The sequence below is a fragment of the Dendrobates tinctorius genome, unplaced genomic scaffold (genome assembly GCF_039654945.1).
Source record: "Dendrobates tinctorius isolate UK_male_01 unplaced genomic scaffold, ASM3965494v1 ptg000107l, whole genome shotgun sequence".
In the NCBI taxonomy this organism is placed as follows: domain Eukaryota; kingdom Metazoa; phylum Chordata; class Amphibia; order Anura; family Dendrobatidae; genus Dendrobates; species Dendrobates tinctorius.
The window spans coordinates 15,353,376-15,376,022 of record NW_027361775.1 but is presented as its reverse complement, the minus strand read 5'-3'; the positions used below and the strand labels follow the sequence as shown (position 1 = coordinate 15,376,022).

Sequence of the window (22,647 nt, the reverse complement as noted above, 5' to 3'; positions counted from 1 at the left end):
TGTTGCCTCGTTACTGTCGCCAGGCTATTGCCTACCAGAGCGAATCCCTGCAACATACATACATACACAGTATATATTTATATATATTTATATATATTATTTATTATTATAGCCCCATTTATTCCATGGCGCTTTACATGTGAAAAGGGGTATACATAATAAAAAACAAGAACAATAATCTTAAGCAATACAAGTCACGACTGATACAGGAGGAGAGAGGACCCTGCCGCGAGGGCTCACAATCTACAAGGGTTGGGTGAGGATACCATAGGCGAGGGCTGAGCTGGTCATGCAGCTGTTTGGTGGATCAGTGGTTACTGCAGGTTATAGGATTGTCGGAAGAGGTAGCTCTTCAGGTTCCCTTTGAATGTGTCCACGGTAGGTGAGCATTTGATATGTTGGGGTAGAGAGTTCCACAGTAGGGGGGATGCGCGGGAGAAATCTTGTATGCAATTGTGGGAAGAGGAGATAAGAGGGGAGTAGAGAAGGATATCTTGTGAAGATCGGAGGTTGCGTGCAGGTAAGTACCGGAAGACGAGGTCACAGATGTATGGAGGAGACAGGTTGTGGATGACTTTGTATGCCATGGTTAGGGTTTTGAACTAGAGTCTCTGGGTAATATATGTGTTACCGATGGCGGTGGTCTTTGTTGTTCTTTCTCATTCTTGGGTCCTCTACCAGATAAATTGTTTGCCTAAAATACAAAGTAAATATTTAATCTTTAACTTTATGCCTTTTCATCTTCAACTGGCTTAACTGTTGACAATAACAGTAATTTTGGCCAGGAATGTCCAAACTTTTACATGACTCTGATATTAGATAGATATATTTATAGATAATATATAGACAGACAGATGAGTAGTTAATACATAGATGAATGGATAATACAGATATCCACATAGCAAGATGATAGATTTATGAAAAAAAATCCTCATTAAATTCTCACCAGATGTCGTTAACAACCCATCCAATCCACACAGGCAAGGAAATCAAACCATAGAGGTCATAAATTAAGTTATGTGTAATAATAAGAAATTACACAGTGAAAAAGTAGTGAACACATGAAGAAAGATGTGCAAAAAGCCATGGAAAGTCATGACACCAGCTAAAATCTTTCAGTAATTAGAAAGCAATCCTGTCACTTAGTGAAAAATAATATCAGCTTGTTCAACTGATAGCGTACAAAAAGGAGTCTCATTATCAAGGTGCCGCACAAGAAACATCTCATGATGGGTAAAACCAGTGAGCTGTCTAAAGATATTCACAACCTTATATTTGCAAAACATACTGATGTGTTGGCTACAATAAAATTTGTAAAGTACTGTAGGTTCTAGTGAGCACTGCTGGGGCCATAATCCGGAAGTGGAAAGAACATCATCTCACCATAAACCAGCCACAACCAGGTGCTCACTACAAGATTCCAGACCAAGGAGTGAAAATAATTTTCAGAAAAATTGTCCAAGATCCAAGGTCCACCTGTAAAGACCTACAGAAAGACCTGCATTCAGCAGGTACAATTGATTATTTCAAGGAAAGCTATAAGTAATGCATTCAACCTCCATGGCTTGTATGCACGCTCACCACACAAAGACTCCATTGCTGAACAAAAAGCATGTTCAAGCATGTTTAAAGTTTGCTAAACAACATTTAGACAAGCCTGTGAAATATTGAGAGAATACAGTCCGGTCAGATGAAATCAAAATTGAACTCTTTGGATGCCATAATACACACAATGTTTGGAGGTCAAAGGGTACAGCATATTTCCCAAAAAACACCATACTTGCAGTGAAGTTTGGAGGTGGAAACACCAAGCTGTTGAGATGTTTTTCAGCATACGGCACTGGCAAACTTCATATAATTGAAGGAAAAATGAATGGACAAATGTACCTAGACATTCTTGATAAAAATCTGCTGCCATCTACTAGGATGATGAAGATGAAATGAGGTTGGACATTTCAGCATGACAATGATTCCAGACAGCCAAGAAAATTGTCAATTGGTTTCAGAAAAATAAAATACACCTGCTAGAATGACCCAGCCAATCACTTGACCGGAATCAAATAGAAAATTTATGGTATGAGCTAAAGCTCAGAGTTCATAGAAAGGGCCCACGAAAATTTCAGGATTTAAAGAGTGTTTGTGTGGAAGAATGGGCCAAAATCACACCTGAGCAATGCATGCGACAATTTTCTCCATACAGGAGGTGTCTTGAAGCTGTCATCACCAGCAAAGGCTTTAATACGAAGTATTAAATACATTTCAGTGAGCGTGTTCAATAATTTCTCCTTGTGTCATTTCATATTACTACACATAACTTAATTTATGTTATCATCATCTATGGTTTGATTTTTTTGCCTGTGTTGATTGGATGGGTTGTTACCGACATCTGGTGAGAATTTCTTGCCAATAGCACCTTTAGAAACAGAAAACTGGTGACAAGCTCATTACTTATTTAAACCTCTTTTGTATAGAGAGATATTTTTATAGATAATAGATTGAAAGATGGTGATGACAAATAGACAGATAAATTGATGCATATGTAGATTTATAGATAATAGATAGATAAAAAGGTTTATAAGTAGAAAGCAAATAACATTAGTAAAGAAAGCGATAACTTACATTAGAAATACTAGATTACTGAAAACTTGATGCAGCACAACAAATTACTTTATAATTAACAATTAGTCTGTAATAGTGAGTAAAAACAAAATCAGATATTGTGTAAAATGAGAAATAATATGTTTAGTGTTACAGTGAAGATATACTCTGTCAGGGTGACCTAAAACTGTGGTAGCCCAACTCCATGTCTGCTATATATAGCCCCATGGCTTGCCATACATGGGATGGAAGGGCTGCAGCATTCCTTTACAGATAGATATTATTTTTGTTTTCATCACTCTGAGTCTGGTTAGAAGTTAACACAGATCCTGCTGTACGCTACTGGGAAGGTTTACGTTCTCCTCTTATAACCGGTAAGTAGTTAATCATTTATTATAGCTGTATTATATATTAATGGGATCTAGTTATATTACATATACATTCATAGTAAGGAATTTCTACACCTAGGTAGGAAGAAGAAAAAATTAAATGCAAGGTCGAGTTCTGTTGGGTTCATTCTTGATTTTGTGCGGTTACATTTTTAAGGAGGGAAAACAGTATAAATTTTTGTTCTTCACTGGTTTGACTCCAAGCCAGAGAGCTAATACAGCGTCCATCCAAAGTGGCATTAGAGGCATTACATGGCAATAGCTTGCTCACTGGGTTTAGGGCAATGACATGCATTCAGAGTATGTATTCTGACATTTCACAAGCTTAACAATAAACCCATTGTGATTTGTTGAATATAGCAGCTCTGGAGCCAAATCAACCTGGAAGGTGGACAATGCTGTGGCTTGTACATGTGTGTGAGTGGCAATTCAGGCTCTTATAGCTTTTCATTACTCACTTTCTAACTATGTCTATATAGGTCTATAAGCGGCCTATAGATGGCATAAGTCTTATATATGGCACTGGCTACCTTACCATACATTGCCATGTGAATTAGGATATCTATATTACTAAATGCAACTTACACACATGTATTCATTGAGGTTTCTTGTCCATTACACTAGAATTGTTCACATATCAGTGTATCAGTATAAGGACAATTATGGATATTTAGCCTATTCTGTGTCAAATCTAAGTTTTCATGGCAAAATAAGACAGGTTCTCCACCTATTATGGCGCTTCATCAGCAGGATGCCTTCATTTCATATGAAATATGGACTGAAGAGGGTGGAATGGCAGGTAAGTCTCAAGAGGGGCAGTGTGCATAACATAAAATATCACATATTGATGCAAAAGTACATTATCCCCAACCATATCGTGATTTGTGTGCCACGGATTATCTATGGGTTTTAGGGATATAATTTTATGACATAAATCATGTACAAGCTTAGAATAACATGGCTACTTCATTCCAAAAAACTGACACACATTTCCATTTCAGCTTCCTTGTAGTAAACGTAACTGAGCTGCAATACCACACACAGCCTATTGAAAGGTGTGGCACTGTTTAGAGAGTTTTTCAAAAACATTTTCCTGACCCCATTTTGTTCTTCCTGGATTGATAATTAGAGCTACTTGTATAAATTTGTGGTCGAGATGAGCAAAATCATTTTGCAGGAGCCTTGTTCAGTGGTCATATCCATGGGAGGACATATCATTGGTGCAACCTAGGGACCAAAGAAGTAAGGGGGCCGACTTCCACCTGAAATACATATGGAATCATGCAATATGAGGAGCTATTGGACTATAGGGCCCATATATTGTTGTAGCACAGCAGCCCCTTTCAGTCTCTGTCCACCAGTGGTCACATCGGTTGTACATGGCCAGACCAGAGCCTTGCAAACCTCGTCTTACCTGCCAGCGTGGAGCACAAATGACAATGCTGGACCTGCTAATCAAAAGAAGCACTGTTTTCGGAAGGAAGAGGTTTTCAGGGCTCTCGTCCGATAGTAATGGACTACAAATGTAGCTGCTGCACCAGGATCCTGTGGAACTTTTTGCTCAGCTCTAATATGCGTAACACATGTTTTGATATGGACTTCTTACGGGAAATTGTCATAGCAAGTCGACATTAATAATAAGCCAAAATATATTTGGTGATTTTGAATTTAATTATTGATTATCTGAAATTAAAAGCAGATTGGGAAACGTTGCAGAACTTTTTCTCTTCGACATCAGAGGAGACTGTAACAGAACCTCAGTGTTGATTTCCAAACCAGCTGATATCAGTGACATAAGGAAACGCGGTGACATTTTAGGCTGGAGACATGTCATGAGTGAGCTAGCCAGACACAATCACCCATGAAAATTTCTATATTTAGCAAGATTCTCAAAATTAATAAAATGACACATCAGAAGACAAAGCTGCCGTTGTAATTAATTGTAACCAAATTCATGTTTTTTTTTCTAGAAATTTTAGGAGAGCATTTACTAAAAGAAGCAATGTTTTATAACCATATAAATGTATAAACCCAATACTATGTGTACCATATACTAGATAAAAATGATTGTCTGACTACAGTTACATAGGATGAAAAAAGACAGGTTCAGCTGAGTCCAGTTAGTGATTTGCTCTCGGATTGCCACATATGTCATGTATACTGCTAACATTTGTTCTTGCCGTATTGCTTTTATGGCCTGACGCAGCTCAATATCTGGGCTATGGTTTAGTTTTATGGTGGAATGGCAATGCACAAACCTCCCTATCAAGCTTAACAGTGCATGCTTAAGTCAGTCTCTTGCGATGGAGAGGGATTTGCTGTAAGCGGTTTTGTAGATGGAAGTCTTAGTAACACTGCTGAATGTTTGGAACAGCTGCGGAGGCTGCTCGGATATTATCATGTCTGACACATGGTCCTGGTGGAAGAGGCTCCGCAGCAGAAAATTATTTTGGCTTTTATTAATCTAGGTTAGATTCCGAATGTGCAGTACAATATCCAAGCTGTATATGGAGATTATTTTTTTGCTAGATTATTATTATTATCATCTATTTATACATCTGATTAATCTCTCTTTCTCTGTTTTGCTTTACTTGTTCTTATGTTTGCTATTTTGGTCATGAAAGAAAAATTGTGAAATTAATTATAATCTTAGTCAATTTAAAGATTATTTATCATTTTATATGTTTTTTTTTTTATTTGCCGTAAAATCTGAAATGTTAAGCCAAATATATTTACCAATTGCATAGATACAAAGCTAATTTAGCCATAAATATACATAAATAGCAAATAGCAACTCCACATATAATCCATTTCAGAAAGGATAAAAAACAGAGATTTTAAGCTATAAAAATTCTCAACTTTTTGTTTACATAAATCATAAAAGAGACAAAGAAAAGTACAAAAATTAAGAAAATAGTAACGCGTTCCTCCCCCTGAGGAAGCAACATCCTAATTATTCAAAACTTGCGCTGGGGATTTCTTTCTGCATTCACTATTATTATGGTTAGAAACCTTTTTTTTGCCATATACCTGTTATATGATATCTGTAGGTTTGCATTAGGTATACATTTATGATCACTGTGTCATTTATATCTAAACTAAAATACGCTTATGCACTCATATTTTTCTTCATTTTTGCAAGAGTGCATATCTGGCTTGGTTACCTATGTATTGTTTTGTTGATCTTTGAACTCTTTTTTTGTCTCTTTTATGATATATGTAAGAATTTTTATAGCTTAGAAAACTCATTTTTTTCTCCTTTCAGTAAAAGATTGAAATGTGTAGCTGATCGGTTGGGATTCAGGTCATGAACCTTCTACCAACACTGCTTAGAGGTGCACAGCTCCTTATGGGCTCAGTAGAAAATCTATGAGTCGAAATGATACTTCTTGGATATCGGTCAGACGCCTCTCTCACAGCCAAACCAGATCTCACACTTTGCTCTGACGAGGGGCAGTACCCTGAAACACAGTGTCTGCAAATTGAGATTCTGGCTTGGCTTTTATCCTAAGTCATGTAACAAGGCTCGATAAGGGGTCGACATTGACTTTTAGGATTGCTACTTCCAATAGGTGGCACTAGAGTTCTAGTCCTCTTCCTCTCTGAAGAGACAATTTGCATAAATAGCATATTTCCCAGAGGAGCATTGCGGCTTTAAGTCTCCTCATCTCAACATGCTTAGCATGTCATTCTCCACAAGCAGAAATTATACTTCTTGGATATCGGTCAGACGCCTCTCTCACAGCCAAACCAGAGCTCACACTTTGCTCTGACGAGGGGCAGTACCCCGAAACACAGTGTCTGCAAATTGAGATTCTGGTTTGGCTTTTATCTTAAGTCATGTAACAAGGCTCGTTAAACGGTCGACATTGACTTTTAGGATTGCTACTTCCAAGAGGTGGCACTAGAGTTCTAGTCCTCTTCCTCTCTGAAGAGACAATTTGCATAAATAGCATATTTCCCAGAGGAGCATTGCGGCTTTAAGTCTCCACTTCTCGACATGCTTAGCATGTCATTCTCCACAAGGAGAAATGATACTTCTTACACCACTGGCACAGATTACTGTACAGGTCACAAGACTTTATATTGAGCTACTACAGTGTTCAGTAAGGACAATCATGGAGCAATTGCTCACTTCCGAGTGGTGTTTAGTGTGATGAGTTGGGTCTAAGGTCCTGGACCCCACTGATCAGCTTAAAGTTTTAGTCTCTACAATAGATAAAAAATGATGAGCAATGATAGCTACGATTTAAAGAAAAAAAATAAGAATGTCAGGGAACCAAGGATCGCCAATGATTTCATCAATACATTCTGCTGACATTATTCATTATGTGGGGTACTCAGCCGAAACTGGGCACACTCTGCTGGCTGTCAGAGTGTTGTTAAGAGGTATCTCTTATGTGTGGGCTGTTAGAGAGGTTGCACAGTAAAGAGACACTCTCTGGCTGTTATATGAGCTTGTTATGTGTATACTGTATAGTTGCACTGTTTATTTTTATAGTATATCAGTGTTATTTATGGGTGCTGTTTGGTGGCATTAATTTATATAGCAGTAATGTCTATTTTCTCTGTGTCATAGCATAATTTATTCATCACTTTTTGATATGGGCTCTAATTGTACCTATGAAGTGAAAATACATTTATTTTTAAGTGTGTGAGCATTACAGATCTCTCCAGGAGAAAATCCTATGTACATTCCGCATCTTGGGCTGCGTACAGTATTACACGGATCCTCCAGCATTATACTCTCCTACATTTGTGGACTTGCTTTAGAGAAGTGTAAAGAAAAAATAAAACAGACACCAGGGCTTTTTATAGCTTCTCCTCCCCTAACTCATCTGCCTCTTTATGCATCCTGTCCTTGAAAGCTGTGAAAGCTGCTCAGATTCTACAACAGTTGGTTTTAGTCGTGTAAAATGGAATTGGTCAGAAATTACAGCATAACTGACTAAATTGCCAGGCAAACTGGTAATGGATGAAAGCAGAGACCGACCCTGTATGCCTAGGGCAAAGAAGTCTTTATCTCTTTATCTATGCCCTCTTCCCTCAGCTATTCTGTTGCTATAAGTTTGACTTTGGTAATGAACATTGGTTCCAAGATGAGCTTGTCTTCTCCTCCACCACTAGATTTTGCTCATATTACTAGGCATGGTTAAATACAGTATCTTGCTTTTCTGAATACGTCTGCTCCAATCATTGATCTACAGAAATTTTAGAAACTGTTCTGTAGGCTCCTTTATCTACATTTATCACCACTTCTTCTTGATCCCTAGAGCTTTTTCATAGCCTGACCACTTGTGATCAGCTTCACTAAAAGTATCTCTGTAGACAGTTAGGCTTTCCATACACACAAAGATATAATTTTGCTACAAATTCTGTAAATCTACATATGCTTATCACTAAATTAGAATATCATCAAAAAGTCAATTTATTTCAGGTCTTCAATACAAAATGTGAAGCTTGTATATTATATAGAGTCATTACAAGCAGAGTGATCTATTTCAAGTGTTTATTTCTGTTAATGTTGAATGATTATGGCTTACAATGAATGAAAACCCAATAAAAACCAAAAAGTCATTATCTCAGTGAATTAGAATAATTAACAAAAAACATCTACAAAGGCTTCCTAAGCGTTTAAAAAGTTCCCTTAGTCTGTTTCAGTAGGCTCCACAATCATGGGGAAGACTGATGACTTGACAGATGTCCAGAAGGCAGTCATTGACACACTCCACAAGGAAGGTAAGTCACAAAAGGTCATTGCTAAAGAAGCTGGCTGTTCACAGAGTGCTGTATCCAAGCATATTAAAGGAAAGTTGAGTGGAAGGAAAAACTGTGGTAGAGAAAGGTGCACAAGCAACCAGGATAACCGCAGCCTTGAAAGGATTGTTAAGAAAAGGCCATTCAAAAATTTGGAGGAGATTCACAAGGAGTGAACTGCTGCTGGAGTCATTGCTTCAAGAGCCACCACACACAGACGTATCCAGGACATGGGCTACAAGTGTTGCATTCCTTGTGTCAAGCCACTCATGACAAGAAGACAGCGCCATAAGCGTCTTACCTGGGCCAAGCAGAAAAAGAACTGGACTGTTGCTCAATGGTCCAAGGTGTTGTTTTCAGATGAAAATAAATTTTGCATTTCATTTGGAAATCAAAGTCCCAGAGTCTGGAGGAAGAGTGGAGAGGCACAAAATCTAAGTTGCTTGCGGTCTCGTGTGAAGTTTCCACAATTAGTGATGTTTTGGGGAGCCATGTCATCTGCTAGTGTAGGTCCAATGTGTTTATCAAGACCAAAGTCATCGCAGCCATCTACCAGGAAATTTTAGAGCACTTCATGCTTCCCTCTGCCGACAAGCTTTTTGGAGATGGAAATTTCATTTCCAGCAGGACTTGGCATCTGTCCACACTGCCAAAAGAACCAAAACCTGGTTTAAAAACAATAGTATTACTGTGCTTTATTGGCCCGAAAACTCATCTCACCTTAACCCCATAGAGGGGTATTGTCAAGAGGAAGATGAGATACACCACCCAACAATGCAGACGAACTGAAGGCTGGTATCAAAGCAACCTGGGCTTCCATAACACCTCAGCAGTGCCTCAGGCTGATCGCCTCCATGACACGCCTCATTGATGCAGTAATTGATGCAAAAGGAGCCCCAACCAAGTACTGAGTGCATTTACTGAACATACATTTCAGTAGGGCAACATTGTAGATTTTAAAATCATTTTACAAGCTGGTGTTATAAAGTATTCTAATTTACTGAGATAATGACTTTTGGGTTTTTATTAGCTGTAACCCATAATCACCAACATTAATAGAAACAAACACTTGAAAAAGATCGCTCTGTTTGTAATGACTCTATATGCGTTTCACTTTTTGTATTTAAGAACTGAAATAAATTCACTTTGTGATGATATTCTAATTTAGTGAGAAGCACTTGTGTGTGTGTATATATATATATATATCTGAATGCTTGACAGGAACAAAGCATATGAGCAGTTAATTCTCATATAGTTCAGATTGTCAATAATGTAATTTACATACATAGCCTTCTCTGGTTACATTCATATTATTGTAAGATCACTTGACCATATTGGAAAATAATTATTAAGAAACTGCGCCAAATTTATGGCAAACATAAAAGTTGCAAATTTTGGCACGTGTTTGTCTAGTTCAAAAATATAATTTTTTTTAATCTTTTTATGCCATTCTTGTCACTCCAAAAAATATAGGATTTAAATTGGTTACCCAAAATATACAAAGTTAAGAAATGTTGGTTGCCAATATTGTAGGATAGCAAATGTATCATTACTAACCCATTCTCTCACTCAACAATCTGAAGTAGACCCTCTTGCACTTTTCTGGTCTTTGTTTACGTGTGTTTGGTATGTGACAGCTGCAGTCAAACAAAAACCGGGAGTGCAGGAGGAGGGTCAGCTCTGGATCACTGATGGAGAGAATGGGTTAGTACTGATGCTTTTGTTATTTTACAACATGTCCAGACTTAAAAAGTCTTAACCCAGCTATAAGTCAATGCCGGATAACTTAAAAGTGGTTGGCGTAGACTCTAATACTGGAGTATGTTACAAATCTCTGTGGTACCAATTCACAAAGCATTGTTCATAATCTTTTGAGAATCCACTAGAATAAATTTATGGTATGCTATACTATGAACAGCACGGTGTTACTAATGCTCCAATATGGACCTGTTGGTACTATGCGCCGTGGTACAATGTATGTGCATGTGGCACTGTTGTGGTCAAGAACCAACATATGGAAATCATCTTAACACTTGTAGAAAATAATGATTGATAATTAACACCTAGTAAACCAGTAATAAAATATGAGATACACATTATGCATAATATGTGGTGCATGACTATAAAAGTGTGAGATTATTTTGGTGATGGGTGATCAAAGACATATCAGGTATTTCTCAGCTAAATATAGCCCCTTACCAATTCCGAAATCACCTTGTGGATGTCAATGCCAATGATTTATCAGTGGAATACAAATATTGATGATGGCACAAAGTTGGTCATCAACTGCATCTCTGATGTCCTGTTTTCCAGTGGATTGCATATTTTTAATTTAAAAATTAAAATAATTAATTAATTAGATTGATGATTAGCATAAATAGCCCTTGTGATGAGCTCATAAAAGACTCAAATTTTCTCTGAGAAATCTGCAGACTGCAAGCAGATTTTTAAAATTTAGTTTTCTATGTTTTATTCCTGTGTTTATTTTTGAAGTTGTATTATTAGACTATTCATAGAAGCAGAGTTGGTGTGAAAAGTTATTTTTGCATATTATTATTGTCGTGTTGCTTAATCATGAGGTAAAGGTGACAGTGTCTTGCACGTAGAAGATATGATTCACCGCACACTCTAGTTTGATACTTTGCACAAAATTGTAAATTTATTTAAAGACATCCAGTCCAAAAGAAACATTCCATAATAGAAAAAAAAATATATATATACAGCTTAGATACCCAACGTTGCAATCCTCCTGGATCTTCATCACGGGGTACTACAAAATAAAAGAAAAAAAATATAAGACATATATACAAAAAAGACATATATACAAAATATGGACTGAAGATGCAAAAGCAGAAAAGTGGAAAAAATATATAAAGCTATCATTCAATAATAAAACCAGGCATATAAGTATCAGGAAATGCAACATCATCACATAATACGCAACAAAAGCAAAAATACATTTGAAAGTTATATTGGATTATAATAATAGAAAGTGCACAGGGGTGCAAAAGAGCAAGAGACCTCATTGTTTTACCTTAGTTACTGTAGTGTCATGAATGAGGCACGCGAGAGGAATATGGACCCCTTTTGGATGTCCCCAGGTGCTATAGGCAATAATATACGGTACATTTAATTTTTATTATTTTTTATTTTATTTACTTTTTATTTTTGACTAGCTGAAGAGCCCGGCGCTGCCCAGGCATAGTAACTAACTATGGTTAGTTATAGCAAATTATAATGATTATATCTCTATATATATATATCTATATATATAAAGCTGAGTGTATAGCCCTGCCCACTCCGCATAGCCACATTCACTATAATATCCCACATCATCCCATCAGCCAGAGCCAACGGACTACTACCCCTAATATCCCACATCGTCCCGTCAGCCAAAGCCACCAGACTACTAATATCCCACATCATCCCTTCAAAGCCACCGGACTACTACCCCTAATATCCCACATCATCCCATCAGCCAAAGCCACCGGACAACTACCCCTAAGGCCTCTTTCACACTTCAGTTTTTTAGCATCAGTTCAAATCCGCCAAAAAGTCAGACAAGCGGATCCGTTCTCAACTGATGCGAACGCAGGATCCGTTTTCAGACGGATCCTGAAAATGAGGAAATATAAAGGAACTGCTGGCCGGGGAGAGAGAGAGAGAGAGAGAGAGAGAGAGAGAGAGAGAGAGATTATGATTATGTCCGGCACCCAGAAAGAATTTCGGGTTAAATAAGTGTCTGGAGGATCCGCCAGAGGCAAAAACGTTGCAAGCTCCGTTTTGAAATCTTTGAGGATGGTGACGGACAGCAACTTTTGGCGGATCCTCACAAAAAACGGATGCAACGGACAGCAATCCGTCACAATCCGCCATTAATGCAAGTCAATGGGGAAAAGAAAAAGAAAATTGAGGATCCGTTTTTTTCAAAACCTGGCGGATTGTGACTGATTGTAAAAAACTGAAGTGTGAAAGAGGCCTAATATCCCACATCATCCCGTCAGCCAGAGCCAGCGGACTACTACCCCTAATATCCCACATCATCCCGTCAGAGACAGTAAAAGTAGAATAGTGAAATTGCACAGAAACATGGTTCACTAAGATCCCAGGTTTTCTACTGATCAGGCTGATATTCTCACCTATTTGCCACCATAAATATCACAGTCATGCTTTTCACCAATGGACAGGCACAAACCTTATAAATAAGTACACTAGAGAAACCTTCACACATTTTCATGCACCATCAACTTGTAATTTGTCCGGCTGAGTTGATCATGGATGTACAGCATCTGTATGCAGTATAGTATCATATTTAATGGGTTGTTATGAGAAAAGTATTACGTGTTATATGGGTATATTCAGGTGAATTATGGGGAAAGTAGCACTTTAAAAAACTCACAGCATCAGAGCACAGTAACACATCAATAATGCATAAAAGTGTCTGTGAGAAAATATTAAATCCACATGACATTTAATATGTGCACTTTCCTACATTCATGTATGTCACTTAATGATACCACATGGGAGGGGGGGGATTCATTTCTGTCATGTACTCACTGCTCCTTTCTGCGGGGCAGACAATGGCTGGGAGCTTATGTTTCTGGGGATGCTAGATTTCTCCCACCATGTCAGTGTCTGCTGAGCTGTTGTCAAGTGGGAAAACTTGCGCATAGCAACCAATCACAGCTCAGCTACTTTTAACGAGCTCTGGTGAAATGAGAGATGCTTAGTGATTGGTTGCAAGGAAAACTGTTGGTCATAGCAACCAATCACAGCTTAGCTTCTTTTGAACAGCTCTGGTGAAACGAAAGATGCTTCGTGATTGGTTGGTGATACACACACACATTGATTTTTATATATAGAGATTATCCTTTATTTTTTATTTTTTTATTATTTATTTTTTTTTTATGTTTATTATTTTTCAATTATTTTTCATTTTTCCTTCAAATTTTCAGTTTTGGTATCGGCATTTGTTCACAACATTTCATTTGTTTCAGATTACCCCCCTTTTAAAAATTTTTATTATTGAATGATATCTTTATATATTTTTTTCCACTTTTCTGCTTTTGCATCTTCAGTCCATATTTTGTATATATGTCTTTTTTGTATATATGTCTTATATGCTTTTTCTTTTATTTTGTAGTACCCCATGATTAAGATCCGGAAGGATCGAAACGTTGGGTGTCTAAGCTGTATATTTACGGTATATTTTTTTCTGCTATGGCACATTTCTTTTGGACTGGATGTCTTTAAATAAATTTACAATTTTGTGCAAAGTATCAAACTAGAGTGTACGGTGAATCATATCTTCTATTTGCATTTGGGGCCTTTGCGGTTCAATTCACCAGCACCTTGTCCCTTGAGAGACCCGAGTGCACACCATTCCACTATTATTCAGTGTCTTGCACATGGCAGACATTTGTTTGCTTTAGACAGAAAGATAAGCAGTGCTTCTTTGCTATCATTGTAATTTGTCACTTGACTTGTCATTGACTATCAAACTAACATGGACATGATGCAAAAATTGTGCAAAAGGAATTACATTTGCTTGGTTGATAAGCATCATCACACATGGTGTACTTTCTATCTATGAATTTAAAGGGAATTTGTCAGCAGGATTTCACCCCCTAAACTATTTAGCTCTTTCAAAGACAAGTCTGGGGATTTATTCTGATGGAATGTAGGCTGAACTGGAAGGATAAATGTCTTTTTTCGGCCTTGCTAACTATGTTACTAAGTCCCGCAATAACTTTATATGGCCTGTCCGTTCCTCAGTTACTGAGAAATCAGGGTTTGAATTGATGGTCAAATAAGACTGAAGATTTGAAACCTCTGTCACTCCTTTTTTCCTACACAGAGCCGCCTCCTCCTGCTTGACAGACAGTCTCTATACTGTGTGACTGTAGGCAAAGCAGCAGTCAAACAGTAGGTGGCGCTGGGCAGGGAATAGACGTGAGTGACAGAGGCTTCAGATCTACTATAGTGCTTCAAGCTCATTTGTATATCAATTCAAATGCTGGTTTCTCAGTAACCGAAGAACAGACTGACTTGAAAGAGCTACATGCACATACAAGTAATTTGGGCTGTGAAATCATGGTGACAGATTTCCACTAAAAGGTTTTCTCACAATTGACATTTCTTGTTTATTCATACAGTACAGTACCTTTAAAAAGTATTCACACCCTGTGAACCTTTCCACATTCTTTCATGTTAGATCCCCAAACATAAATGTATTTTATTGGAATTTTAATATTTTATGTGATATACCAACACAAAGTAGCAAGTAACGTATTTTACAGACAATAAGATGCTCTTTTTGCCTCCAAAATTTTGACGGAAAGTGGGGTTGCATCTTATACTCTGGATGTACCTTATGTGGCTGTGGATGGGGGGATATCGGCAGTGGTGGAGGAGCAGGTCACAGGAGGCAGGAGCCAGCAGCTGCAGCTAACACCTGTGCCTGCTGTAAAGAGAATGAATGTTCACTGCTCTCCACTCTGATAGTCCCTTCCACCTCTATGCACTGAAAATGATGCTGAGAAGTGGGAGAGACTATTGTAGTGGAGAGCAGTGAATATTCATTTTCTTTAAGGCAGGCACACTGTTAGTCACAGCCACCGGCTTCCTGCAGCTGCTGGGAGATCATGTGTGACCGCTAATAAAGAGAATGAATATTCACTGCTCCACATACCCATGGGAGTGGAGAGCAGTGAATATTCATTTTCTTCAATTATGGGCACAAGTGATTGCTCAGAAACTGCAGGAAGCCGTTGGCTGCAGGTAACAGTGTGCCCGCTATTAAAGAGAATGAATGTTCACTGCTCCAAATATCCATGGGAATGGAGAGCAGTGAATATTCATTTTCTTCAATTATGGGCACAAGTGATTGCTCAGAAACTGCAGGAAGCCGTTGGCTGCAGGTAACAGTGTGCCCGCTATTAAAGAGAATGAATGTTCACTGCTCTCCATTCCCATAGTCCCAGGCGTGGGGAGCAGTGAATATCCCAGCAGCTGACTTCAGCATGTGGGAGCGCATAGCAGTGACATCACACGCTGCTTACAAACTGAAATCATCTGCTGGCATTAGAACAGCACGCCACGCTACAAGGGAGCAGAAGGAAAGGTAAATAGAATTGTTTATTTTTTTATGTGTGCAGCATGAGGGGGGCCATATATACCAGGATAGGGATGGGAGGGGCCACGTATACCAGGATGGATATGGGAGGCATGGACACCAGAATGTGGATGGGAGCATGTACACCAGAATGGGGATGAGGGGGCTGTCTGTACCAGGATGGAGATGAGGGGGCTATGTATACCAGGATGGTGATGGGAGAGCTATGTATACCAGAATGGGGATGGGGCCACGTATACCAGGATGGTTATGAATGGGCCTTGTATGCCAGGATAGGGATGGGGGGCCATGTATACCAGGATGGTTATGAATGGGCCTTGTGTGCCAGGATAGGGATGGGGGGCCATGTATACCAGGATGTGGATGATTGGGCTATGTATACCAGGATGAGGATAAGGGAGTCATGTGTACTATTATGGAGATGAGGGGGCCATGTGTACTAAGATAGGGATGAGAAGGCCATATGTACCAGGATGGGGTTGAGGAGGCCATGTGTACCAGGATGGGCATGAGGGGGCCATATGTGTCAGGATGGGGATGGGGCCATGTGTATAAGAATGGAAATAGGGTGCCATATATACCTGGATGGGGTGCCATGTATACCAGGAAGGAGGACCATGTATACCTAGATGGTGTGCCTTGTATATCAGAATGGGGTGCCTTCTGTACCAGGAAGGAGCCATGTATACCTGGATGAGGGGCCATGTATTCCAGGATGGGGGGGATGAATACCTGGAAGGGGGGTCCATGTATACCAGGATGGGGTGCCATGTATACAAGGATGGGTACCATATAAACCAGGATGGGAGGCCATGTATACCTGGACGATGGCCTATATACCTGGGTGGGGATCATATATAACTGGATAGGGACATATACTGTATATATCAGGATGGTGAAGGGGCATATATTCCAGCATGAGAACATAAATATACTTGGATGGGGAATATTAGTACAGAATTGGGGGACATTATCTCTATAACGGTGTCAGCAGCAGATCCCCAATAACAGTGCATCATGACCACATTTTTTGCCTCCATTTTTTTTCTGTTGTCCTCCTCTAAAACCTAGATACATCTTATGGTCTGGTGCATCTTATAGTCTAAAAAATATGGTATTTATGCAGTGTAAAAAAAATTATACAAGGTTTTCTAATTATTTTAAAAATGTAAATCTTATAATTGTGATGTGCATTAGTATTCAGCCCCCCTGATTCAATATTTTGTAGGACCACCTTCCGCTGCTGTTACAGATGCAAGTCTTTGGGGGTATGTCTCTACCAGCTTTCCACATCTAGATGTTGAATTTTTTGTCCATTCTTCTTTGCGAACTAGCTCTAGCTTAGTGAGATTGGATGTGCAGCATCTGTAAACAGCAATTTTCATGTCTTGCCACAGATTCTTAATGGAATTTAGGTCTGGACTTAGATTGGCCACTCAAACACGTGGATATGCTTTGATCTAAATCATCGTTGTCCTACTGGAAGGTGAAATTACTCCCCAATCTCAAGTCTTTTGCAATCTCTACTTGTTTTTTCTTGTATTTAGCTCATTCCATTGTCCCATGATGCTACCACCACGTTTGGTGGTGGGGATAGTGTTTTCAGGGTGATGTACAGTGTTAACTTTCAGCCACACATTGAGTTTTGCATTTAGCCCAAAATGTTCTGCTTTGCTCCTTTCAGACCAGAACACCTTCTTCCACATGCTAGCTATGTCCCCTACATGACTTCCAGCAAATTGCAAATGGGACTTGCTATGGCTTGCTTTCAAAAATGACATTCTTATTGCTATTCCTCCATAAAGGCCAGATTTGTGGAGTATACAGCTAACGGTTGTCTTGTGGACAGATTCTCCCACTTTAGCTGTGGATCTTTGCATCTCCAGCAGAGTGACAATGGACCGCTTGGCTGCTCCTCTAATTAGTGCTCTCCTTGTTTGGGATATTAGTTTATGTGGACAGCCTTTCTTGGTAGGTTTGCAGTTCTGCTATACTCCTTCCATTTTAGCATGGTGGATTAAACAGTGCTCCATGAAATGATCAGAGCTTGAGTTATTTTTTTATAACCTAATAACCTAACCCTGCTTTACTCTTCTGCACAACTTTATCTCTGACCAGTCTGGTGTGTTCCTTGGTTTTCACGATGCTGTTTGAGACCTGATGCTTACAAACAAACCTCTAAGACCTTCACAGAAAAGCTGTATTTATACTGATAATACATTATACGCAGGTGGACTGAATTTACTAGGTATGTGATTTTTGTTGGCAATTGGTCACTTAGGATTTTATTTAGGGGTGTCAAACTACAAAGGGCTTAATAAAGATGCACGTTACAGTTTTCAGATTTATGTTTTTTGAAATTATTAGAAAACCATGTACCATTCCCTTTACACTTCACAAATATTCCCTACTTTATTTGTGTTGGTATGTCACATAAAATCCCAATCAAACAGATTTAATTTTATGGGTGTAATGTGAAAAATCGTGGAAAAGTTCATGGGGTATGAATCCTTTTTTAAGGCACTGTAGATGATAAACACCTGATTGTAAGGGGCCCTCTTGCTTGAACTCTAACAGGTACTAGAATGGGGGACTCAGACATCCCATTTCTACGGTATGTAATGAGAGGCGAAGCTTTACCAGAGCAGCAATAAAGCATCCACTCTCTTTTTAATAACTGATAAAAAGATCTGAGCACTATACGTGACTTGTCTTATTCTGACCTCTTCAAATGCTGAAAGCATCCATCCTTTACCTCAATTTAAGTCATTCATAGCTTGAATGTTAAGACCATCAATGTTAAGACCTAGGACTATTTTTCTATTAGTTGACCAGGGTTAGAAAAATGTCTGCTTTCTTAAAATAAAAAGTGTCACACCCGTCCACAGGTTGCATGTGGAATTGGAGCACATTTATTTCAAGGTAACTGAGTTGTAATTCCACAATCCATGGGTAGGTATGGTGTTGTTTCTAAACAAAAGAATCCATGCTTTTATTTACCCAATTATTGCTTTATGATGCATACTGTGCACCTCAGTGACCGTGTGCAGAGCAGGCTCAGGAACAGAGTCTACTCCACACGGGACACATGCCAGCTGTGTTAACCCCTTAGTGACAGAGCCAATTTTTACAATTCTGACCACTGTCACTTTATGAAGTTATAACTCTGGAACGCTTTAACTGATTCCGCTAATTCTGAGATTGCTTTTTGCATGACATATTGTACTTCATGTTAGTGGTAAAATTTCTTCGATATGACTTGTGTTTATTTATGAAAAAACGGAAATATGGTGAAAATTTTTCAAATTTTGCAATTTTCAAACTTTTCATTTTTATGTCCTTAAATCAGAGAGATATGTCACAAAAAATACTTAATAAATAACAATTCACACATGTCTACATTACATCAGCACAATTTTGGAAAAAAAATATTTTTGTTAGGAACTTATAAGGGTTAAGTTAACCAGCAATTTCTCGTTTTTAAAACAACATTTACAAAACCATTTTTTTAGGGACCACATCACATTTGAAGTCACTATGAGGGGTCCATATGACAGAAAATAGCCAAAAGTGACACCATTCTAAAAAGTGCACCACTCAAGGTGCTCATAACCACATTCAAGAAGTTTATTTACCCTTTACGTGCTTCACAGGAGCTGAAGCAATGTGGAAGGAAAAAATTAACATCTAACTTTTTTTGCAAACAATTTAATTCAGAACCAATTTTTTTATTTTCAGAAGGGAAAAAGGAGAAAATGAACCTCTAAATTTGTTGTGCAATTTCTCCTGAATACGGCGATACCCCATATGTGGGGGTAAACCACTGTTTGGGCGCACTGCAGGAAGGGAAGGAGCGCCGTTTGACTTTTTCAATGCAGAATTGGCTGGAATTGAGATCGGACGCCATGTCACGCTTTGAGAGCCTTTGATGTGCCTTAACAGTGGAAACCCCCAACAAGTGACACCATTTTGGAAACTAGACCCCTTAAGGAACTTATTTGGATGTGTGGTGAGCACTTTCAACCTCCAAGTGCTTTACAGAAGTTCATAACGTAGAGCCGAGAAAATAAAAAATCATAACAATAAAGAGAAGGAGGGCACCACCAATAATGCATGCGGAGATACACCAATAGTCAGTATAAAGTATCAGTAAAGAAACAAGAGAAAGCTACTGACCATAGCAATGGGATCACACACTGAATAAAAATAATGTAAATTTTATTAATTGTCAAGACAGACCAAAGCACCATAAAAACAATTAAAAGTCACTATATGACAGTGAAATTGAACCCTGAGGGGTTAATAATATAACCCTACAACAAACTCCCCTCGTACATATATATCATGATAATAATGGCAGATCAATATAATGATGGTGTACTTAGGTCAAGGTACAGATCATAGTGCATATACATAGATATAGTCATTAATAGCAACAAAACTAATCATGAAATACAGAATGCTAACCCATAAATCTGTTCACCAATGGATCAATATTCCATTTAAAATGATCATATAATAAGAAGGTAGAAAACCCAAAGGTACATCAGGGCCCCGATTGCAATGATTCGGAGCCTAATGATGTTCCTCCAAAATGAGCGCTAAAAAATATATACAAGCGTTGGGTGCAGAGCCATTACCATACCAGGGGGAGCCTGTGGATTGCCCGATGCGTGTCGCTACCGCTGGGTAGCTTCGTCAGTGCCGCTCAATGCCGACTTTTATTTCCCATTGACTTGCATTGGGGTCGGGTTTCAGACGAAACTCCGACTTTTTTTGCCCTAGTCGGACCAGTTTCATCTGAAACAAATTTTGTTTCATGAAACCCGATCCGACCAAAGTCGCTCAACTCTAGTGGTGAGTCCTTTGAACTTCCACATGCTTCACAAAAGTTTATAACATAGCGCTGTGAAAAAAATCATATTTTTCCACAAAAATGATATTTTCGCCCCAAATTTTTATTTTCACAAGGGTAACAAATTAGACACCCAAAGATGTTGTGCAATTTGTACTGAGTACGCCAATACTCCATATGTGGGGGTAAACCTCTATTTGGGCGCATGGTAGACCTTGGAAAAGAAGGAGCGCCATTTGACTTTTTCAATGCAGAATTGGCTGGAATTGAGATCGGACGCAATATCGCATTTGGAGAGCCCCTGATGTGCCTAAAAAGTTGAAAACCCCACAAGTGGCCCCATTTTGGAAACTAGACCCCCCAAGGAGCTTATCTAGATGTGTGATGAGTCCTTTGAACCCCCAAGTGCGTCACAGAAATGTATAACCTAGAGCCATGAAAGTAAAAAATCATATTTTTTCTACAAAAATTATGTTTTCACCCCCAAATTTTTACTTTCACAATGGTAACAGGAGAAATTGGACCACAAAAGCTGTTGTACAATTTGTTCTGAGTACGCTGATACCCCATATGAGGGGGGAACCACTGTTTGGGCCCATGGCAGAGTTTGGAAGGGAAGTAGTGCTGTTTTGGAATGCAGACTTTGATGGCATGGTCTGCGGGCGTCATGTTGCGTTTGTAGAGCCCCTGATGTGCCTAAACAGTAGAAAGCCCCAACAAGTGACCCCATTTTGTAAACCAGACCCCCCAAGGAACTTATCTAGATGTGTTCTGAGCACTTTGAACCCCTAAGTGCTTCACAGAAGTTCATAACGCAGAGCCGTGAAAATAAAAAAATCTTTTTTTCTACAAAAATATTTTTTTAGCCCCCAATTGTTTTATTTTCCCAAGGGTAACAGGAGAAATTAGACCCCCAAAGTTGTTGTGCAATATGTTCTGAGTATGCTGATGCCCCATGTGTTGGGGTAAACCACTGTTTGGGCACACGTTGGGGCTCGGAAGGGAGGGAGCACTGTTTGACGTTTTGCATGCAAAATTAGCTGGTATCAATGGTGGCGCCATGTTGCGTTTGGAGACCCCCTGATGTGCCTAAACAGTGGAAACCCCTCAATACTAACTGTGTATGCGCCTGCCATTTTCTTCCTGGAAGAAGATGACGGCACCCATCGGGGGAAGCAGGAGGGCCGAGGAGCACCGGTAGGTCCGGGAGGTACTGGGGGGATCATGGACCCTATTGCGATCACATCAGAGGAGAGAGAAATTAAATGGCACATCAGACTTTTTTTTTTGCAGTCGCTGTTATACGGTTAATAACGGCGATCTCAAAACCGGGGTCCGTAAAAACCAACCCGAATCATGTTTTCTGGGGTTTCGGCTACCTCCGGCATCCAAGACCCCAGAGAAAATCTGACTCTGAGAGGGCGCTATACAGTTTTTCCACAGTGCCGTTAATTAATAGCACTGTGGTTTAAGTACCCTTTACAACCGTCGTTAGAAGGCGTATCGGTGGTTGTTAAGGGGTTAAACAGGTGGCATCTACCTATAACAGCAGCGATTGGGAACATCAGATAGAATGTTTAATGTATCCCAAAATTATTCCATTAAAATTTGCATATTAGCACTAAAAAAATCCCTCATTTAGGCTAGTTTCACACTAGCATTTATGAGCGCAGCGACGGCCTGCGCACGGCCGCCGCTAAGCCCCGCCCCCTGCCGTGCCCCGCCGGTAGCTCCGCCCACCGGCACATGACGCTGCATGCGCCCTGCGTCCCCTATCTTTATCACAGGGGGCGCAGGCCGTGCGCAGTATGCGTTTGGCGGCGCATGCGCCTTTTTGACGGTGCTCCGACGCAACCAAACTGCAGCAGGTCAAAACTGCAACCAAACTGCGCACGGCCTGCGCCCCCTGTGAT

At 39.3% G+C, this 22,647-nt stretch overlaps 1 protein-coding gene across 1 annotated transcript in view; it reads left to right on the top strand.

Annotated features, from left to right (window-relative positions):
• Nucleotides 1-2,898: 2,898 nt before the first annotated feature.
• Nucleotides 2,899-22,647, top strand: part of MYOM2 (myomesin 2) — a 251,758-nt gene continuing 232,009 nt past the window's right edge. Inside the window, exon 1 of the mRNA XM_073589183.1 lies at nt 2,899-2,972. The gene's annotated coding sequence lies outside the window, so the exon portion shown is untranslated. The remainder of the gene's footprint in view (nt 2,973-22,647) is intronic.